The sequence below is a fragment of the Lissotriton vulgaris genome, chromosome 6 (genome assembly GCF_964263255.1).
Source record: "Lissotriton vulgaris chromosome 6, aLisVul1.2, whole genome shotgun sequence".
NCBI classification, from domain to species: Eukaryota; Metazoa; Chordata; class Amphibia; order Caudata; family Salamandridae; genus Lissotriton; species Lissotriton vulgaris.
In genome coordinates, this window is record NC_141694.1 from 1,911,523,733 (window position 1) to 1,911,545,611 (window position 21,879).

The 21,879-nt window shown below is 47.6% G+C and overlaps 1 protein-coding gene across 1 annotated transcript in view; it reads left to right on the forward strand.

The window, feature by feature from the left end:
• LOC147709894 (uncharacterized) overlaps nucleotides 1-21,879 on the forward strand; it is a 162,732-nt gene that overhangs the window by 70,090 nt on the left and 70,763 nt on the right. The window contains exon 2 of the mRNA XM_086928339.1: nucleotides 5,892-5,988. The gene's annotated coding sequence lies outside the window, so the exon portion shown is untranslated. The remainder of the gene's footprint in view (nucleotides 1-5,891; nucleotides 5,989-21,879) is intronic.

Sequence of the window (21,879 nt, forward strand, 5' to 3'; positions counted from 1 at the left end):
TGTTCTAAAAAAGCAGAGAGCTGTTTGTTCATGGCTTTTTCAGCTATTTTGGCCAGAACTGGTAAATTGGCAATGGGCCGGTAGCTCTTAGGTTCTTCCATATCCAGATGTGGTTTCTTTAAGAGAGGTTTTATAATGGTTTTTTTTTAAACTTTCGGGGTAGATACCTATATTAAACATGGCATTGCATATGGAAGATATGGCCGGAATGACCACATCTATAACTGGCATTAGAAGTTTGAAAGGGCATGGGTCAAGTACCTTGCTGCTTACCTCTCTGACTGAATCATACTTTTTGCTCAGTAAAATTAAAGTCTGGATTCATTACTCTCTACATCTTTTATTAATTCCTTTGTGTAATGTAAACAATACCACAGAGGTGAGCAAATAAAACTCCTTATTAATCCTACATAGCATTTTTTTCAAAGTAACAAGTTTGTTCTCATTTGTTTAATGTGGACACATTTCAGCCCCCTTCTGCACTTGTTTGTAATAGCTGACCCACTCCTGCTAATGCTTATTCTTCCAGGAGGCTTCCTAAAAACTGCATTTCCAGTACGCCTGTCTCTACTTGGAAGGGTCTTGAACTCTTAACACCCTGAAGTTTACCATCATTGACAGATTCAAGGCCTCTTTCAAACAGCATAGTTCTACCTTACTGGAATCCTGTGCACATTCAAAACTAATACTTTACCCCCATAAATCAAAATGAACTAATGGCTTCACCAGAGGTGCACCATAAAGAATTATACTCAATTTCAGACTTTAAATCGTTCTGCTTCTTCCAACTAAAATTACCAAAAAATGGTGTCCCCCTCACGTCCCCCCCGCCCCCAACGTCTATATTGTAACACAACTAAAAGCTTGCTTTGGGCAGTTTGGTAATTAAAGTGTTCCCATTCTCTTGTCTCACGTATCATAGTTTGTTCTTCCTCAGGGTTAAGACTCAAACAGTTTTCTAGACGCTGTTCCCTTAATATATGTATTTGCTTCAGAAGCGCATGCGCTTGCTCTAAAAGCACACGATCACCTGCAAATGACAGCACATTTGAGAGTTCATCTAAAACTTTTGGGGGTTTATGTTTGTTATGCTCAGGTCTTCTAGGAAATCTGCAAGAAAAACATGAAAATGGTGGCATTTGTTTTACACAATTTCCTCCTTAATATTTTACCTGTCAAGGACTCGCTTTATTCCCATACACTCTTGTCCAAGTATTTTTATGCATTGCTGCCAGTGTTTTGATTCATTGCAGGAAACATGTATTTGAATCAGTTTTTAACACAAAGTTCTCCAATCAACCCTGTTGTAAGCAGCATTGAAGTCCTCGAAGCTGAGAAATACATTGCATGTTAACTCCTCGTTTCTTACCACACTGCACAATGTAAACATGTGCTGTGATGTACTTTACCATTCCTTAAATTCAACTTGTTGAATGGGTAAGACATAACCAGGGCTCCCGGTTTTATGGTATTTATTTTTTTGACATTTCCTTCTGTATTTACCCATATTTCTTTTTTGTTAAATGTATCTGTATATATCCACATTTGTTTCCCCAAAAAATATGCAGTCATGCTTGAATGCCTGCCATGTTTCAGTGATATGAACACCCGCAAAAGATAAATCAATGCACTTATATGAAAATATGCACATTTCAATATCAGCCTTGTGCATATCTACTGCCTTTGAAGCCTCTTTACTGAAATTCCCATTTTTTAACCCCCTCACTTATCAATGCACACAGGTATTGGCCTGGCAGTCATAGCAAAGTGTATGGAGAAGCATTCAAAAAGTACCCACTTTCCGTTTTTATCAACATAAAAAAATAAATACAGACAAGAAAATAAATGGTTTTCTGTCTCTATTTATCTGTAAAAATAAGTAAAAACAGAAAACAGGGAGCCTTAGGCATAACCCCTCCTTTTTTTCTTTCCAAGGAGCATTCAAGTGATGAAATGAATGACTATGACCAAGGTTTCGATGGATTTCCCTTGTTCCGAAGTAGTTTCCAAGAGTACGGGGTTGGACTTGGCCCTTCTGGCAGGTTCACCCCTAAACTTTCTGCTTTTGATAGGTGACTTGGTGTTAGTGATTTTTGGCTTCTGCGCACTTTACCACTGTGTCCCAGGGTAAAGTGTGTGCGTGTGGTAAGGTTGGCCTGCCCTCCCATAGGAATGCATTGGGAATGTTTGTGTCCCTGGTAGTTCCTGATGCGTGGGGAGTGCAGGGGCGAGTTTGGTATGTGTGAACTCGTGAGAGTGAATGCTGCGCGATGATGTGTGCGGCGTTATTGTGTATAGTGTGGAAGTGCCACCTCTAGAAGTTGGCATGTCTGTGTATTTCATGGGAATTGGCTGGCTGGCTTGTGATTGGCTGGAGCTGGCTGGTGAGCCTGGCTCCAGGAGTCAGGATGGGTCTGCCCCGGTGGTGAGTGGGGAGATCTGCATGATTGGTGTGAGGGAGGAGTGCACCTGGGGCCTGAATAGGGCTGGGCTTTCCCCACACAGTGCTGGCTCCGCCCCCTGTGGTGCGACTGATGACCCTAGCCTGGCCAGTGAATGGGAAGAGGTGCTGAGCACATCAGAGTGCTCCAAAACCAGCTGTGACTGGTTTTCCCCCCACCCTGCAGACACAGACTAAGGATTTGTGTGTATAAAAAGGGGCTGTGACCCCTTACAAAATGTTCTGTTCCTAGATCCTATCTGGGGACTGCCTCCCTGCCTGGAGGGCCCTGTGAGCTGGCCCCTGGGCCCAGCCTTTGCCCCCCCCCCTTTCCTTCCTAAGGACCTTGCCCCTGAACTTTGACCTGCAGTGCCTGGGAGCCCTTTATTTTCCTTGCAGCGCCGGAAGGCGCTGGATTGGCTTCAGGAGGCTGCCTGCAGCATAGCGCTGCTAGGGGAGATCGAGGATCCCACCCCTTGCTTCATTTTCAGCGCGGTTGCCCACCCCACATCGCTGCCGATTTGTAAAGTCCCTAGCGGGTGCCCACCCCGCCAGGGACTCTGTGCCGATATTTTTAGCCATCACGGGAGCCCACCCCATTTTATTATTTAATTGTCGGGAGCCTACCCCGGATTACTGAGTGAGCCGCTCTTTCCCCTCCGGTCCGCTGCGCTGCCTGCGACGACCCGGAAGTACTTTAGCCAAAAACCGCAAGCTGACTGGAGCCCACCCCGCGCTCCGGTGAGAGAGAGAGAGAGAGGAAGAGGACGCCAGCACCAGGAAGCAGCGGGAGCCGACCCCGTGCTCCTGCGTGTGGCGACAGGTGCTGCCGTCAGAGAGGCTCCCCGCGTGGAGGGAGAGCCCCGCAGCCCAGGAGCCGAGAGGAGACGCCGCAGAGAGGAGACCCCGCCTCCCAACCAGCCGGTGAGTGCGGGCGTCCCCGCGGGTCGCTCCTCAGCTTCGTGAAGCGCTTCCTCTTCTTCAGAGCCCACAAGAGGCTCAGGGGGCATTATTCCACTTCGACTCCCCCGAGCGGGACTCCAACGATTCCGGGGGCACTTTGGAGGGTAGAGCGGTCCCGGTTGGCAGCAGGCCGCTCCCCCCCAGTTTGCACTGCACATTCCTTTTGAGCCCGAGAGGCTCCATCGTCACGGGGGAATATTTGTTATAGAGCCCAAGAGGCTCCCGGTCACATTGTGCATTTGTTCTTTCAAGCCCACGAGGCTCCTGAGACCCCGGTTGTTTGTCCAGAGCCCACGAGGCTCCCACGTTGTCCTGCAGTCATTTTCTTGGTATTTAGAGCCTGAGAGGCTCCAGGGGACACAGTTGGTCATTTATTTCGAGCCCACGAGGCTCCAACGCTAAAGGGTGCATTTGCTGATTTAGAGCCCCAGAAGGAGAGCCAGGAGGCACGCCGGTTCCAGGCTCAGTTGCCCCAGCTGCCCAGCACTTAGTGGGCAGCTGCTTCGTTTAGGCCCCTGGCGCATCTTCTTTGGCTGCCTGCGCAGCCTGCCCTGATTTTGGTGGACACAGGGCGTTTCAGCCCCTGAGAGGCCAGTTGGCCTGGGGACAGTTCTGTGTTGTGCCCTTGCGTGAGGTACATGTTTTTGCCTAATGTGATTTTTGCGCAATTGTGATAACCTGCCTAATGTGATTTCTGCATAACATGCAAATGCCTTATTGTCTATACCTCTGAATGCATTTTTATGCCTAGGACGTTGTTTTTCCAAGTATAGGTTATGCTAGTGGGTTCATGGTTCCCTGCGTGATATATGCCTAAGGTTGTTAGGATTGCGTAGGTGGTACTTAACTTTTGCCAGTGGTTACTGGTTGTGTTCTACGTTTGTTATTTGGTGCTACAGTTATTATATGTGCTATGTGCTATGTGCTAAGTGTTATTCCTACAAAGTGCTATTTCTACCAAGTGCTAGTTCTAAAAGTGCTTATTCCCGACAGTGGCCCACATGGCCCAGTCCCATGTACATAATCCCCTTTAAATTCTGCCCGTGCCTATGGCACATTGTAAAGTGTGAGTTTATTATCTGATGTGTTTGGTATAATACAAAGGCTATTTTTCTATATAACCTTGTGTGGAGTTCCTTTTGTGGGGGACCTGGGATTTTGTTGCTGGTGGGTGCGTGCGCAAATACTTAACCTACATTGACTCCTGGATAAGCATTACTGCTCATGTCACGTTACCTAGAGGGTGAGCAGGGGTTATCTTTGGCATGTAACTCCCTTGCCCTGACTAGAGTGGTGGTTTCTGCCTGGCTTTGGCGCAAGCCTTAGCCAACTGGAAATCCCATTTCTAACAGGCGGTATCTCCCAGGTTTCTTGTAATGACACTGGATTTGAGATTCAGTTGTGATCCGGTCCTGTTGCCTTCCTTGTTTTTAAGCCATTAGTTACTTCTTCATATTTATAATTAGATGTTTTTTCTGCTCAGACATGCTGTAGTAATTATACACAAAGGGCGCCTCCTTAATCTTCCTTTAGATATTCCCTTCAAATCTGCTCCATGGCGGCACTCCTCACCAGCATCATGAGCCCCATTGGTCCCAACTCTCCAACACACTTTTACATTTCTCCTTTCAAGCGCACAGTCCGTTCTTAGGTGCACAACCATAAGCATGTCTTTCTTGTGCTCCCTGACAAGTACTGTGTACTGTGTAACATTTAATTCTTTCCCTAATAACATATTTATCATCATTAAATCTAAACGTTTGCCCCGCCTCTTTTTACAGTCTGAGGTCATTTCTTCCACTTTACGTCAAACCGCAAGCTGCCCCCTCTTGTTCTTCCTCAGAGTCAATCACCAACATCTTAGAAAAAGACAACCCCATTTGGTCTGTATAAAAAGATAAGGGTGTGTCCTTCATAATTTAGTAAATCACCATTTACAGCCAAACAATCGTATGCCGTCTCTGAACTTTGTTTTATCCTCATGAAAATGTTTCTCCTCAATATTTAGTTCCCATTTTTAGTAGCAAAAACATTGAATCAATTTCTTATTTCCTCACCAGAAGCCCAAAGAGAGATTTGTCAGTACACATTGTAGGCCGCAATAATCAAAATAAAGGAACAGTGCCCTGAATCAACAGCAATGTAACATATCGGTGCATCCAGCCGGTCACTAATACATGTCCTTCAACGTGTCCATTTACTGCACATTGCCCTAATCTACTGACCACAAGCCAGGAATCCTTCTAATGTCTAAAGGAAAGCATCTGCCTCTAGGACGCAGGGGATACTCTGCTGGCTGAACTCAGCTCTATAAATGCTTGGTGTTTCTCTCTCTCTGGCCTGATGCTCTCTGCCATGTGCTGTTTGTGATGCTTGATAGTACTTTAATGTCCTAATTAAACAACCCTTTGTCCTGGGCCTCAACACTTGTCAGAACATTGTACTGTTTTTGTCTCTTAAGCCATTGCTGGTCTTTTCTATCTTTCAGAATCAGAGTCCAGACTGGCCCTGGTAGCATCTGAAAACACCAGTGTTCTGGAAAGGACCTTCCTATTCAACGTGGCTGTTCTTCCAAGAAAGAGCGCGTGAGTGTCAATTCCAGAGCATTCTTCTGGTTTTCTCAATCAGTCTCTAATACCTCGGCCTGTAAAGAGCTTATATGTTGAAATCTGGCGGATACTAGGTGTTTTGTTGTCTCCTTTCCTCTTGAATGTAAGCCTTGATTTCCAAAGTTCTTGTTTCCAATATTGTTTGGGATAGTGAAGGAGGGGGTGTTATCGCTCCTCCCACCCTCCTTGCAGTAAAGTCGGTCCAGGCCTTTAACCTATGACGGGTACAGACCAAACCAGCGAGCATGCCAAGACCATATGTGGATTCTTCATCCCAATGTTCATGCCGACTGACATAGTGCCGCCTGGACTGCCGCACCTAATTACTGCAGTATACAGGTGGACATTCACCGTGGGACAAACACCGTCATCAAGCGCGACTGTGGTGAAAAGTCCCCTAATGGTTTTAACTAAAGTTTGAGGTTTGGATGCCATTCCTAGTGGGAAAATATGGTTAAATCCAAAGAAGTCGCACACCTTTGCACACCCCTGAACACGCCTGAACACCCCTGGCTGAATAGTTTAAAACAAAATCGGTTTGACCCAGAGCCTGTATATTGCCAGAATTCCTCATGGTAGTAAGAGGAAACTTTAATTTACCCCCTCTGTCGGGCAATATGTCAAAAATATGCGTAAAAGAATTCAAATTTCTTATAAGTTATCATGGAGTTTGGGTTGTTCGTGGGCCCAGAAAAAAAGAATATATATATGTATGTATGTGTATATATACACGTTTGGTGTCTAGTATCCTTTCCTACCCACATGGGACCTTCAGGGGTGGGCATCAGGCCTTATTCCTGGGTGGGACGTCCAATCCCAATATTTGTTTTCTATAATTAAAAAAAACCCTGATGCTAGTGGGCTTTTTGCCTCTGAGGACAGTAGTACCCCTGGTAGAGGGTCAGAAAGACTGTGGGTCCCATTCGGGGTGGGTGTCGGGCCCGATGTGTGGGTGGACCACCCCAACTCAATAAAGTAGTCACTCGTGTCTAGTGTTTTTTCCGCCCCTCTCCCAGAGAGAGGCCAGATGGAGGGTAATCATTTTTATGGTTACATTTCTTTAATGATTTCAGGTTAAACATACAACATTGCAATTCCCTCTCTAAATACTGCTGTGAGCCCCATCCAGTAGGCTGGCTTGGATAAAGAAAATACATAAACAAGGCCCCCCTCCCTTTGAAACATAAGGCTTACAATAGGTGTCCTCAGACTCGCCCCCTGACCTGGGGCTTCTGTCCCTATGTAGCCTATGCCCGTTGGTGCATGGTATCGTCTGGAGGTGCAGTTTGTGGTGGGTCGGCTACGCGCGACAGTCCCAGATACCTCGGTGAGGTAAGTTCTTTAACTCCGAGGTTAGCAGCGACAAGAAGGGTTTCCAGAGATCCTGGAATGAAGCCCCTGGGTTGGTGAGCGTAAGAGAGATCCTCTCCATCCCAAGAATACGCCACAGCCTATGGAGCCGCCCAAGATAGGTGGGCGAGGTGGCCGTCCCCCAGTGGGATAGGATATTTTGTAGAGCCGCCTCCAGCGCTAGTGCTATCTGCCTGCCCCTCCGAGTTCTGAGTGGAAAGGTAGAGTTGGAGGCCAGATCCCGGAGGAATAACCTTCGCATAACGGGCCTGCCTGAGTTGACAAACACTGGGAGGATGGAACAGTTCATTGAGAACCTGCTTAAAGATATCTTTGGCTCAGAGCACCTGTCCTCCATGCTGGTTCTAGAGCGCGCGCACCGTTCTTTGGTAGCGCGCCCTGTTCCTGAGGCCCCACTCGTCCAATAATAGCTCGACTATTGAACTACCGAGACCAAGACACTGTTTTACGGTTGGCCAGGGACGAAGGCACTATTACGCACCAGGGGAATAATCTGTCCTTTTTCCCTGATTTTACTGTCGCTGTCCAGGCTGCGCGACGAGAGTATGGTGCTGTTAAAAAATTTCTGTATTCTGAAAATATCCTGTACGCCATTCATTATCCCGTGCGACTTCGGGTGGGGACGGAGGGAAACTTTAAGATTTTCTCCACCCCCAAGGCAGCAATGGAACACGCGAAGCAGCTGAAGAGACACCGTCGGGAGGCAGGAGTTGAGCGACTAACAGTGATGGACTGCGCTTTGTGGTGTAGAGGCCATGTGAATTATTGACGTGTTGCCCCATGTTCTGCTAAATACATATGTGACATGTTCTGCTTTCGCTGTGCTAGGCAAGTCCTAAAATGCTTTGTACAAGAAGTATGAGAGATGTCTTACGTTTTTGAATATTCAACTGTATATTGTAACACAGGTAATAGACCGGATCAGCCACCTCCCACGAAGTGGGAGGACAGTAGCACTCTGATGCCTCTCACATGGGAATTCCCCACAGTAGGATGTTGTGTAGTAGTGTTCAAGAGGTTTGTTTTGTCCAATTTGGGATGGCTTTGGCGAGTTGGGGGAGCCGAAGTGGGTGGGGGGTATACTGGGGGTTGAGGGTGGGGTGGACGGGGGAGGTAGGTGCAGTAATCCTTCGAGCTCTGGTTGAAATGTTTTTGGGTGGCACTGTTTTACGATGTGGGGATGGCTTAGGCATGCTGGGGCAGTTGAAGTGTTTGGGAGGGGGGGTCGGGCCTTCGAGGGACAGCCAAAATAAAAAATGTGCGCTTTCGGACAGACACTATGAAGTTGGTATTTTCAGGTGTGATGGTCGCATGTTCGACAGTTGGTTAGGCGGTCGCATATGGCGGGTATTCAACAATGACTAGTGTGATCAAGTTCCTTACCTGGAATGTCCGGGGCCTAAACAAACCTAAAAAGATCAGATCGGTATTTGCTTGCCTTGACCTTATGGGTATATAAGTTGCCCTCCTCCAGGAAGCACACCTTAGGGATGAAACTGCTAGCAAAATGGGCACTAGGTGGGCAGGAGCCCGGGTCTCTTCCTCCTTTTTCTCATATTCTAGGGGGGTAATGACTCTGGTGAAAAAGGGGGTGCCTTATACTGTGATCTGGACTGAGGTGGATGACAAGGGCCGGGTTGCGATGGTGCATGGCCAATTGTCCGGAGAGAGTGTCTTGATTGTGAATATCTATGCACCAAATGGGGATGACCCTTCATTCTATTCGGAATTGTGGCGCCGAATATCGTTATTTCCTCAGGCATCGATTATATGGGGAGGGGATTTTAATCTATGTTTGGACACCTTTGTGGACCGCTCTGGTTGTGGTGGGGTCAGACCCAAATGTGCAGCGGAGGTCTTACTGGGCTTCTGGACGCTGGCCATTTGCAGGACATTTGGCAGACCCGCCATCCCGCGGACCGTCAGCACGTTCGCATCCTCAGTGCATGACTCGTGCTCCGGCATCAACTTCTGCCTAGTCTCTGAAGTGGTCTGAGCCTGGACAGCGGCGGTATAGTACGAGGCCCGAACTCTATCGGACCATTCCCCAGTATTATTAATGTTACAGATACCTGCCTTTTTGGACGCTGCCGTTTACATGGCGGCTGCAGCCTTCAGAACTCACGGATCTAGTCTTTAAACAGAATATACCAGAAGCCATAAAAAACTACTTCAGGGAAAATGAGGGGACGGTGGACAGCGCGGAAACGCTCTGGGAAGAGTTTAAGGTTACTGTGCGGGGGGCTTGTATCGGGGCCCAGTCGGGGGTACTGCTCAATATCGTCGATGGATTACAAAATAAGCATCTGACATATCTAAATTGGAGCGGGACTATGAGTCTGACCCCTCTGCCGCAAAACTGGCTGCCATAGGGGAATTGATTGTGAAGCATAACGAGACTGTGGACCAGGAGCTCTTGCACTGTACCCGGCGTCGAATAGCGCAATATTATGGGGAGGGAGGTCGCCCTGGCCGTTCGTTGGTTCAGAAATTGGCAGAGACAAGGCGCCAGGAGCAAAAAACTGAACTCCTTGACGAAGCTGGGGAGGCCCACCATTTGACCACTGAGCTCTACGGCGTAATCCTGCAATTCTATACTCACCTCTATGTGGCTAAAACGACCCGGCCGACGGGGGAGATACAAGAGTACTTTGATGATGTGGTGCTTGGGTGGCTCTCCGACGGGCAGCGAGAGTACCTAGTGCAGCTGTTTGATGAGGAGGATGTACAAGAGGCCATCATGTCACTCCTGACCTGCAAAGCTGCTGGCCCAGACGGACTGCCTAGCGAATTTTATAAGGCATATGTGGCGGACCTCGCCCCACGGCTTCTGGAGATCTATGCGGATGCATACAAGAGCGGGAAGCTGCCCCCTTCACTCCGTGAGGCCCTGCTGGTCACGCCTCTGAAGCCAGATACGCCATCGAATCAGTGCGGGTCGTACTGACCGCTCTCTATGATCAATATAGATGTGAAGTGAAGTGAGAGGATACTTATATAGCGCGCTACCACTCCACGGAGTATCTTGGCGCTTGGATTCCAGAAACAGCAGGTAGTAGATGAAAAAGAGACTACCTGTCTGAGAAGCACATCATATGAATCCCATGCATTCGGCGTTAGGCAGGGAATAGATCCATGTTTTTAAAAGCTTTCTGAATTTAAGTTCAGTGGAGGCTTGACGCAAGAAAGAGGGAAGTTTATTCCATGCTTTCGCGCCGATGACTGAAATGGATTTTCCTCCTCTAGTTGACCTTTTGAACCTGGGGACGTGTGGAAGATTAGCTGTAGAGGACCTGAGTGATCTTGACGGGTGGTATTGGTTGAAGTATTTGCGCAGGTACAGTAGGCCATGATGGTAGAAGGCTCTGTAAGTGATGGTCAAGACTTTAAAAAGTATGCGCTTGTGGATAGGGACCCAATGCAAGGCGTCCAGAGCTGCTGAGGCCGAAGATTTCCTGGGCAGTCTGAGGACCAGTCTGGCAGCTGCATGCTGAACCATTTGGAGTTTATGAAGTGCTGATTTGTTCAGTCCAGCATAAAGGCTGTTACAATAGTCCAGCCTTGATGTTATGAGGGCAACAGCTACCATACGTCTGGCACTCAGAGGAAGAAGATCGAAGAATTTCCTCAAGCTTCTGATAATGCCAAAGCATACCCCTGCTACTTCCTTGGCTTGTTGGTTGAAAGTCAAAGTGTTCTCAAATTTTATGCCTAGGTTTCGCGCGGCATTGTTGGTATTGGGGGGAGCTTCTGCGTTTTCAGGCCACCATTGTTGTGTAGAGAAGAGATTGTTGGGTCCAAAAGGAATGATTTCAGTTTTAGATGAGTTGCACTTCAGATGGTTGTGTGACATCCATTTGAAGGTTTCTGACAGACATTCTTTTAATGTTTGTTCTGCGCTAGGTTGGTTTTTATTGAGGTTCAGAACAAGCTGAGTGTCGTCAGCGTAGGCGACAGTACTGATGTTGTAAGAGGAAATTAAGTTTAGTAGATGAACCATGTAAAGGTTGAATAAGGTGGGGCTTAAACTGGAGCCCTGCGGGACCCCAGTTTTGATGGATTTTTCCTCTGAGGAGAAGTCGCCTAGCCTTACAAGCTGGCGCCTATGTGCTAAGTAGTTTTTAAACCATTCGAACACGGTTCCTGCTATGCCAGCATTAGAAAGGCGGTGTAAAAGGATAGCATGGGATACCGTGTCGAATGCTGCAGAGAGATCTAATAGGATCAGGACAGCTAGTTTGCCCTGATCCAATGCAGCACGAATGGTTTCAGTGGAAGACAAGAGCGCAGATTCGGTGGATTGGTGGGTTTTGAACCCTGCTTGACAAGGATGTAAGATGTCATTTTCTTCCAAGAAAGCCATTAGTTGTTTATTGGCGAGGGATTCTGCAATCTTGCAAATGGCAGGAAGAAGCGAAATGGGGCGTAGGTTAGAGAGGATGGTAGGGTCTTGTAACGCTTTTTTCTGTAGTGGTTTCACTATCGCTAGCTTCCATTGAGGAGGAATTTCTCCCGATTGAAAGGACGAGTTGATGATAGCATTTATATGCGGATTCACCTCCTGTATTATGGTATTGAGGAGAGAAGGGGGACAGGGGTCGGATGGGGATCCTGATTTTAGGATAGATATTCCCTGTAAAGAGGCGTCCAAGCTGATATGACTAAATGTTTCCCATTTAGGATGATGGGGCTTGAGAACAACTTCACTTGTAGATTCTGTTATTAGAAATTGGGGAAAGTCTTTGGTGAGCGTTTCTATTTTTTGGGTAAAGTAAGAGGCTATGTCATTGCATAGGCTCTGCGAAGGAGGAATCTCTTGAGTGACAATTTTAGGTTTGGTGAAGATATTGACAATTTTAAAAATTTCTTTTTGCTTGTTGTCTGCCGCTTCAATGCGGGAGGTGAAATAGTTCGTCTTTGCCACTTTGATGGAAGAGTGATACAATCTCCTAGCTTTCTTGTAAATAACTTTGGCATCATTGTCATAATTCCGTCGCCATTTGCGCTCAAGAAGTTTGATTTCTACCAGTTGTTCTTTTAGGATGTCTGAAAACCAAGGGGCAGAGGTTTTCCTTTTTCCTGTGGTCTCTCTGTTACTTTCTGGGTTTCTGATGTTATTTCCGATGTCGGTCATCCATCTTTCAAATTTTAGATAGTCTATCGTGGTGTGCCCCGAGAGAATGGGTTTACTTTCCTTGGCCCAGCTGGTAAGATCAGGGTGTTTCATGATTTTTCCCCAATTAGGTAAAGTGTTTCCCTTTTTAGCTACCTCTTTGGGCTTTAGTTTACTTTTAGTGAGTTCAATGTTGAATTCGATGTAAAAATGATCAGTCCAGGTAAGGGGTATGGTATCATTATCTGTCATTTTATCTATGTTAGAGCTGATACAGTCAAGGGAGTGTCCAGCTTCTTGGGTGCCTTCGAGAGTCCTGAGAGTTAATACTAGGATCTGTAGGATTTCTTTAAAATTAGAGGCGTGTTTGTCCATGGGATCGTTTAAGTGGAGATTCAGATCATCTATTATTGTAAAGTTAGAGTACCTAAGAGTCAGGTCACTCAGTACCTCCCCTACACTGGCAAGAGACTGCGTGGGATTGCGAGGGGGGCGATAGATTAAAGTTCCAGAAAAGGTAAAGGTGTCATATACTTGGATACAAAAATATAAGCTCTCAGCTTCTTCAATGTCGGGGAGCTCTCTGATAGAGCATTTATAAGCGTCTCTATGTATGATGGCCAAACCACCACCACGTTGTTCTAAGCGATCTTGTCTGCAAATGGAATAGCCAGGAGGGATGGCATGGACTATATCGGGATTAGACCACTCACGAAGCCAAGTTTCTGTAATGAAAAGACAGTCTAAGTTATTTTCATGAACCAGGTCAAAGATGTGAAGGGAGTTTTTACACATTGAGCGGGCGTTTATTAGGCCACCCTTAAGGCAGCTTGGAATCGATTGAGTAATATTGGGGTAGTAAGGATTTAAGGTATGTTTGCAGCTAACACAGCTGATGGGGCCAGCCCATTTATCTACATCGAGGGCATGGGGACAGTGGGAACAGGAATTATTCAGAGCAAGAATAGAACTTTTAGATAATGGAGTCACCTGAGTAAGGTTGCTGGCCCTGGGCCCGTCCTCGGCGCGGACGAGCGCAGACGGGCTTGACTCAGGCTCGACTCTGGCGCGACAATGGCGCGCCCGCTGCTCGCGTTCGCTGCGCGGAGCAGTGGCCATCTGTATTTGTAGTCCCTTCTACAGCAAGGGCGCTGGGAAATGTAGTTCCTACCGGAGTTCTCAGGGGAATAGTCCCGCGATTGCCGGCCACAGTGCCTAATCGACTGTGAGCTCGGGGGGAGTGCAATCAATGAATTTAGGCAGTGGAATAATGATTTAAAAGACAGAATGGCAAAATGCGCCGTAAAATAAAACACACTAAATCAAAGTTTTTCTTTTTTAAATGCAAGCAAACTACCATCCGGCTTCCGCCTCAGGTGCAGGAATAATTAAGTGCTAGTGGCCGGAGCAGCCTAGTTGTAATCACCAGGCTCCCGACTCGAGGGTGACAGATGCAAAGATCCTGGCGAAAATGGTCGCTATTAGAATGCAGCCCTTAATTCCCCTGCTGGTGTTGCCGGACCAATCGGGATTCGTTATGGAGCGTTCCACTACTACTTCTACTGCGTACACTATTTTCCACTTTGCACTATTTCGAGTCGGACTTTCAGGCAGTGGCTGTATTACTTGACGCGGCCAAGGCCTTCGATTCTCTACAGTGGCCCTTTATGTTTACAGTACTGGAAAGGATGGGCTTTTTTTCCTGCAGTGGCTCCGAGTGCTGTACTGCGACCCAGTCGCCCGGGTGCGAGTTAACGGCTGGGTGTCCTCATTGTTTCCCATCGGAGGACGCACGAGGCAGGGCTGCCCGCTGTCGCCTATGCTATTTGCCTTGGCCCTGGAACCCCTCACCTGCAAACTGCGACAGCGGCATGCTGCAGCTTCTTTGCAGTTCTGAGAGCGGCCACTGATTGTCTCTCTTTATGCAGACAACATGCTGCTATATGTCCGGGAGCCCGAGGTCCATCTCTCTGCGCTGCTTAGGGAATATGTCCAATTCAAGCACTACTCCAGTCTGGGGATAAATTGGTCCAAGTCGGTGGTGTTCCCCCTAACCGCGTTCACCAAAGAGGTGAAGCTGGACTTTCCCCTAACTTGGACAACTGACCCTGTGAAGTACCTGGGTGTTTGGGTACATAGAGATCCTGACATAGTGATCTCTTAAAACTATGGCTGCACAGTAACTCGTATTTCAGAACAGGCTGCGAGATGGACACACATGCCCCTCTCTCTGGCTGACAGGATTGCGGTGGTGAAAATGGTGTTTCTACCTAATTTGTTATATTTCTTCATCGACATTCCTATCCAACTGAATATAGCGCTCAATCACACTCTAGTCTGTCTCGCTCTCCTTTGTGTGGTGCGGCAGGAAGCCAAGGTGCCGCTGGGACCTGTTGGTGCAGCCCTTTGAAAGAGGAGGTTTTGAGGCTCCGGACCTTCGCCTCTACTACCTGTGCGCCCAGACGCAGTTCACGCATTACTGGCACTTCCCACCGGGGTATCAGCCACATGTGGCTATAGAGGCAGATGCTGTATTCCCTGTGCCACTGCAGGTGGTGACACTTGCGGGGGGATTGGGTGGCCCGCGGACCGAGATTAATCCCACGCAGTGCACGGCGCGGCCCTGGCGAGCGCTGGCGACTAGGGCGCAGCTTTCTTATTTGTATGCGCCACTATTGCCGTTACTTTCCCATCCTGGAATCTCGGCGGCCCGGGAGGCGCCTGCTTTGCGAGAATTAGCTGCGGCTGGCATCCACAGGCTGGGTGATCTATATGTGGAGGGTAGATTTAAAACATTACAAGAGGTGCAGAGTGGCTCCGAGCGGGTTTTCATATTTAACTTGACATATGTTCGGTTCGGCAAGCTATCCGCACTGTGTATCCGGGTTATCCTGCTGAGCCCACCACTTTGCGAGCCCTGGGACACAGTAAAATAATCCCTGAGATCCAGGTCATCGGAAAGAAGCAACAAGTGTTTTACTTGGGAAAGTGTTGAGGTCTTTTGTCACTCTAGGCATAACCTCCCAACAACATATGATAGCACCTCCCCTGCTTGTTCTCTCTGTACATAGTGTAGATCAGGCCTGTTGATCTTAAATCCACCCAAGTTACCCAGTAATCTAGACTGACATTTATCTGCGTCTAGGGACCAAACCAATAAAACCCTGCTGATCGGAGTCTGATGTATGATCCAATGTGGAGCATGGCATCTAACTTAGCCTCTATACTATACTCTGTAATAGACTCTATACTTTGTGTCTTGTTGCCAATGTTCAAAATGTGCAAATGTGGGACTGCGAGGTATGTTCAAATCTTTTGCCTTAGCTAAACCAAGACAGGAAGCCTGTTGCACTGTTTTATTCAGGAAAATCATTTGATGTGGTATGAGGCATGGTCTAAATAAGGCCCCTTGTCCATAAACATGCCATTTTTTTGTTCCCCAGACAGATGTTATGTCTATTCTGTATTTCCAAAAGTTGTAACCCTTTATAGACAGATCGGGAAATAATGGAAGCAAAGTAAATAAGCTTGGTGTTCGTAAGCATATTCTTCTTTGCTGGTGTAGGTGCAAGCCTATAGTAATAAGAATTCTGATGTCTCAAAACCAGAAAAATATGCTAATCTATGTGCAAACGGATCTTTTGAATGCTGTATCGGAAGAATCACGAGGGACAGAGCTAGAATATCAGATCAACCCAACCCAAGAGGACAATGGCTGGGGATCAAGGTTTAGGAAGACCAACAAACATGAAGCCTGATGGACCTTAGGGGCAGCAAGGCAAGCAACTGAAGTAACAGGACTAGAAGGTATAGGGTGAGAAGGACCAGGGCAATGTCAGCATGGCCACGAGGACCAGGACGAGGAGGGGCTTCAACTGGGGGCCCAGGATGCACTAGGTTTCCAGGAACATAACGGACAGGGTGGGTGGACCCAGGAAGACTAGAACAAGTAGGGCCATGACTAATTGGCATAAAACCTCAAGAACTAGGTGCAGGGGGACAAGAGCCAGGAGGATCTGTAGTTCATCACAAAGGACTAGGAAGATCGAGAGACCAGGACCGGGCACGCCAGAAACAAGAGGACCAGAGCAAGGAGGACTAGAAGGATCATAACCAAAGGGGCAGAGTAGTAGGAACAGGACCCGGGCACAGAGTGACAAGTATAGCAGAAAGAACAGGGTGAGGGGGATCAGGAGGACTAGGACAGTCAGAACCAGGAAGACCAAGGGGAATGGATCTCCTATGGTCTGAGGACCAGCATGAAATAGACCAGGCGTAGGAGGTCCCAAACAAAGGGAATCAGGACCAGAGATGTAGTATCAGACCAGAAAGATCAAGAAGGATTAAGAGGACACGAACATGGCCAGGAGGACCAGGATAATCAAAACCAGGAGGACAAGGACTGCGAGAACCAGGCCAAAGAGGACGAGGATACAAGAGGCCAAGTGGACTAAGGGACCAATAGGACCAGGAACTGGGATACCAGGAATTCAATGAACAGGGCAATGAGTAACAGAACAACCAAGACATGGGAGCCAGGTTCAGAAAGATGAAGAAGAGCAAGGTGAATAGGTGCCTGGGGCACCAGGATGTTCAGACCTACAAGGACAAAGAGGACAAGGCATACAAAGACCTGAACAAAAAGGACCTGAGCAAGACGATCAAGTCCAGCTTGCACAAAATGAGGAGGAGAACAAGTACTGTGAGGACCCGAGTTAGAGAGACCAGAGCTAGGCAGACCAGAAACAGAGTCGAGAAAATAGAAGAACAGGACCGGAGGCCCAGGTAATCAAAGACAAAAGGACATGGGCTAAGAGGGCCAGAGCAAGAATGGGCAGTATGAGGACAACAAGACCAGGAAGATCAAGGCACAGAGGCCCAGGAAGAACAAGACCTTGTCCTACGGGGACCTGATGTACCAGGTTGAGGAGGAAAAGGGGGACGTTGACAAAGATGACCATGACCAGGATATCAGGAGCCAGCGGAATGGGCAGTGGCGGACCCTCCATGGGGGCGTTAGGGTGCCGCCTCACTGCTTTCTCGCCGTGCGAGAAGGCAGAAACAAATAGTAGAGAACTACCATTTGTTTCTGCCTTCTCGCACGGCGAGAAAGCAGAAGTTCCTGGTTGAGAGAGTGGGCGGCGTTACTCGAGGGCAGGGGGGAGTGGCTTTTCCACTGTTGTTAATACTGTCTGTTTGGGCCGCCTGAGAAGCTGTCCAAAGAGACAGTATTAACTGTATTAAGAACAGTGGGCAAGCCGCTCCCCCCTGACCTCGAGTAACCCCTCCCACTCTCCCTGCTCTCTGTATGCTGCAGCATACAGAGAGAAATGACGTGGTTGGGGCAGCCGGCCGAACCAATCACAGCGCTGTGCTGTGGTGAAGGGGAGGGAGGCTGCCTGCAGCCTTCCTGCGTGACGACGAGCACGACTCGGAATTCAAAAGAACAGGACGTCGGGAGTCTGGTGGTCGGTGGAGTCTCGGAGTCGGAACTTGAAGGCGGGAAGAAGGTAAGTTTGACTTTTATTTTATTTATTTTATTTATCCCGCTTCCCCCCCACCCGTAATGCCGGCCGGCTCTTTTTATTCTTGGGTGCCATAAATGATAGGGTAAGGTGAGGAGTGGGGTGAGGAGGGCTCACTAAACACATAGGCGTGGAAAGGCAATCTTCCAGGCTGCACATCTGGTAAGTTCTGTTCTATAAGGGTGGCTGAAACACTTGCACAGCCCCGTCTTTGAGGTACTACAGACACGAGTCTGAGAAACTTCATCTTGTTTGTCCTGGGGCCCCTCCCACGTTTATTCCCAGAATTTCAGGCAAAGGTCGAAAACCTGCAGCTGTGGCCTCTCAAATAAAATTCACCCCGTGTCAAGATGTGGCGCTCCAGCTTGAGTTCACAGCGGAGACCCAGCGGAGGGCGGGTGGAGATGTGTTTTCCGTCGTGTTCCCAGGGTCGAGAAACTATGATTGTGACCTCTCCCCTGTCAGGTGGGGCCGACGTGTTCCATAATGGCGTTGCAGAAGACTGGAATGGAACACTTCATGCGTACATTTTATAAACACACAGCTTGTGATATCCGATGAGCTCTAGGCGACCATCCGCGGATAAAATGTTCTCTCTGGGGCGAGGAAAGTCTTACTGGTGGAATCTCAATAGAATATTTCCCCATGGATCTGTAACAGAAACGTGCACAGAGCACGTTACTGATTGTAAGTGTGTTTTGCACTTTGAAATTCACATGGTGCAATTTTGACTCACTACTTGTTTAAACACGCAACGATGTCTGAAATTTGACATGCCATGGGGATATACCACCTCAATCAGTAAATTAGCAGGGGTGTCGTGGAGGAAAATGTATCCATACACCTGGTTGGTTTGAGCACATCTCCTTTTGTTTAAGTAACTCCGTAGGTTTGTAGCTCCCTCATGCATCTCACAGTTCTTAGCACCAGCAACCTAACAAGTTGTTTATTATAGTTTGAAAATGCACCCTATGCAGTCACTGACCATATGTCCACTCGATTTTCATTTTTTTCAGGGGGAGGGATTCGGGCACGCGCACTACGCCTCGCCATTTTCAAATGTCACCAGCCGCCACTGGGAATGGGTCTCAATGCAGTTGGCTCAGGTAGTGCCCCGGGCCCCTCCCTTTTATAGGCCTTGCAATGCTGCATCATAGCTGCAAGGCCATGGGTAGGAATCCCCTTCCCTTGGACCAAACTGCAACAAAATACATTCCACTGTCAATGGGATGTGGAAGTGGGCATAGTAGGATTGGTGTGGGGAGAGACAATGTGGGAAGCTGTAGCCTGGCTATGGTGTTAGGATTGGCACCTTGCCATTTTATTTCGGCATGACCAGTTTTTTTGTTCCTGTCCTGGTACAAAAATGAGAAAAATGACTCAAAGCCGGTATTTATCCCCTTATCAGTACATGCTTTAAATAGTAAATCTAGTATGAAGACACTTTAACATGTGTCCTAGAGCTGCCTTAATGATTCTGAAGTGATAATTAAAGTTAACAAAAACAGAATGGTCATCTATGACGTTCCATTCAAGCATAATGGCAGAGCTGTTGCAGAATCGTAAAACGTGAAAAATATTCAATATTTGTCTCTTAGAAAACAGCAACCCTATATGGTGCCCTGGGCCAGGGCCCTGCGTTGGTGGGCTGAATGAGGGACACTGGGCAGCTGCCCACCCTGCCCATGCTGGCACTTACCATCGACACTGTTACCAGCCCTGACTTCTAATTTACCTAATGATTACGCTTTGGGTGCTGTTGGGTGTATTTCGTATGGTATCATTTCTACATTAACCTACTGAGCTACCTTACAGGCTGTACTTACTGTACAAGACAGATGAGCAGGGTAAGGTCGGCTGGAGAGATCTGGGTGTTATATAGTGACGGGTACCCAGGTTTGTAAAGCACCTAGGTCAAATGTTTACTTCATTGAGGTCATCATTATCCTAAATACAATTTTTGGAAACTTAAAAAAATCCTACCATTGGTGGCATAATGTTTTCTGCAGATACCAATATTCTCTGAACTCGCTAAAGAAACATTCAATTGAGAGAAATGGGAGGAGCAGTAATGAGCGGATTGTGAGGGCCATTGGGTGTTCAGAATGGCTTAGTTTAGTAAAATAACATGCCATGCACATTGGAAAAGATTGTTCTTTGGCACATTGAATGTATATACACACAGTGCACATCAGAGCAGATCTTTGCAGCTGGTACAGGAAGAGCACATGAGTTCATGCGCAGAGTGAATCTAACTGATTAGGAATAGTGTCATAAGAGGAGCCTGTGGCAAGTGTAGAAGCAGAGGTACTGCATGAACATGCAGATCTGCTCATGTTTACAGCTTGAGACTCCTGCTTTACACAGAGCGGTAGCAGCTGATCCGCACAAGCTCAGAGCCTGATACGCGTGATAAAAACAGAGAAGGAACAGCTGATCTGCTCATGATTATTAGAGTCTGAGGCGCGTGCTATAAACAGAGCATTAACAGCTGATCTGCTCATGCTCAGAGCCTGAGACGCGCGCTATAAACAGCGCAGTAACAGCTGATCTGCTCATGCTTAGAGCCTGATACGCGTGAATAAAACAGAGCAGGAACAGCTGATCTGCTCATGATTATTAGAGCCTGAGGCGCGTGCTATAAACAGAGCAGTAACAGCTGATCTGCTCATGCTTAGAGCCTGAGACGCGTGATAAAAACAGAGCAGTAACAGCTGATCCGCACAAGCTCAGAGCCTGATACGCGTGATAAAAACAGAGCAGGAACAGCTGATCTGCTCATGATTATTAGAGCCTGAGGCGCGTGCTATAAACAGAGCATTAACAGCTGATCTGCTCATGCTTAGAGCCTGAGACGCGCGCTATAAACAGAGCAGGAACAGCTGATCTGCTCATGCTTAGAGCCTGAGACGCGCGCTATAAACAGAGCAGTAACAGCTGATCCGCACAAGCTCAGAGCCTGATACGCGTGATAAAAACAGAGCAGGAACAGCTGATCTGCTCATGATTATTAGAGCCTGAGGCGCGTGCTATAAACAGAGCAGTAACAGCTGATCTAGGTATGCTTAGAGCGTGAGATGTGTGCTATTAAAAGAGCAGTAACAGCTGATCTGAGCATGCTTTAAGCCTGAGACGCGTGCTATTAAAAGAGCAGTAACAGCTGATCTGCACATGCTCAGAGCCTGATACGCGTGATAAAAACAGAGCAGGAACAGCTGAGCTACGCATGCTTAGAGTCTGAGACGCGTGGTATATACAGAGCAGTAACAGCTGATCTGGGCATGCTTTGAGCCTGAGACACGTGCTATTAAAAGAGCAGTAACAGCTGATCTGCACATGCTCAGAGCCTGATATGCGTGCTATAAACAGAGCATTAACAGCTGATCTGCTCATGCTCAGAGCCTGATATGCGTGCTATAAACAGAGCAGTAACAGCTGATCTAGGTATGCTTAGAGCGTGAGATGTGTGCTATAAACAGAGCAGTAACAGCTGATCTGCTCATGCTCAGAGCCTGATATGCGTGCTATAAACAGAGCAGTAACAGCTGATCTGCACATGCTCAGAGCCTGATACGCGTGATAAAAACAGAGCAGGAACAGCTGAGCTACGCATGCTTAGAGTCTGAGACGCGTGGTATAAACAGAGCAGTAACAGCTGATCTGGGCATGCTTTGAGCCTGAGACACGTGCTATTAAAAGAGCAGTAACAGCTGATCTGCTCATGCTCAGAGCCTGATATGCGTGCTATAAACAGAGCAGTAACAGCTGATCTGGGCATTCTTTGAGCCTGAGACACGTGCTATTAAAAGAGCAGTAACAGCTGATCTGCACATGCTCAGAGCCTGATAAGCGTGCTAT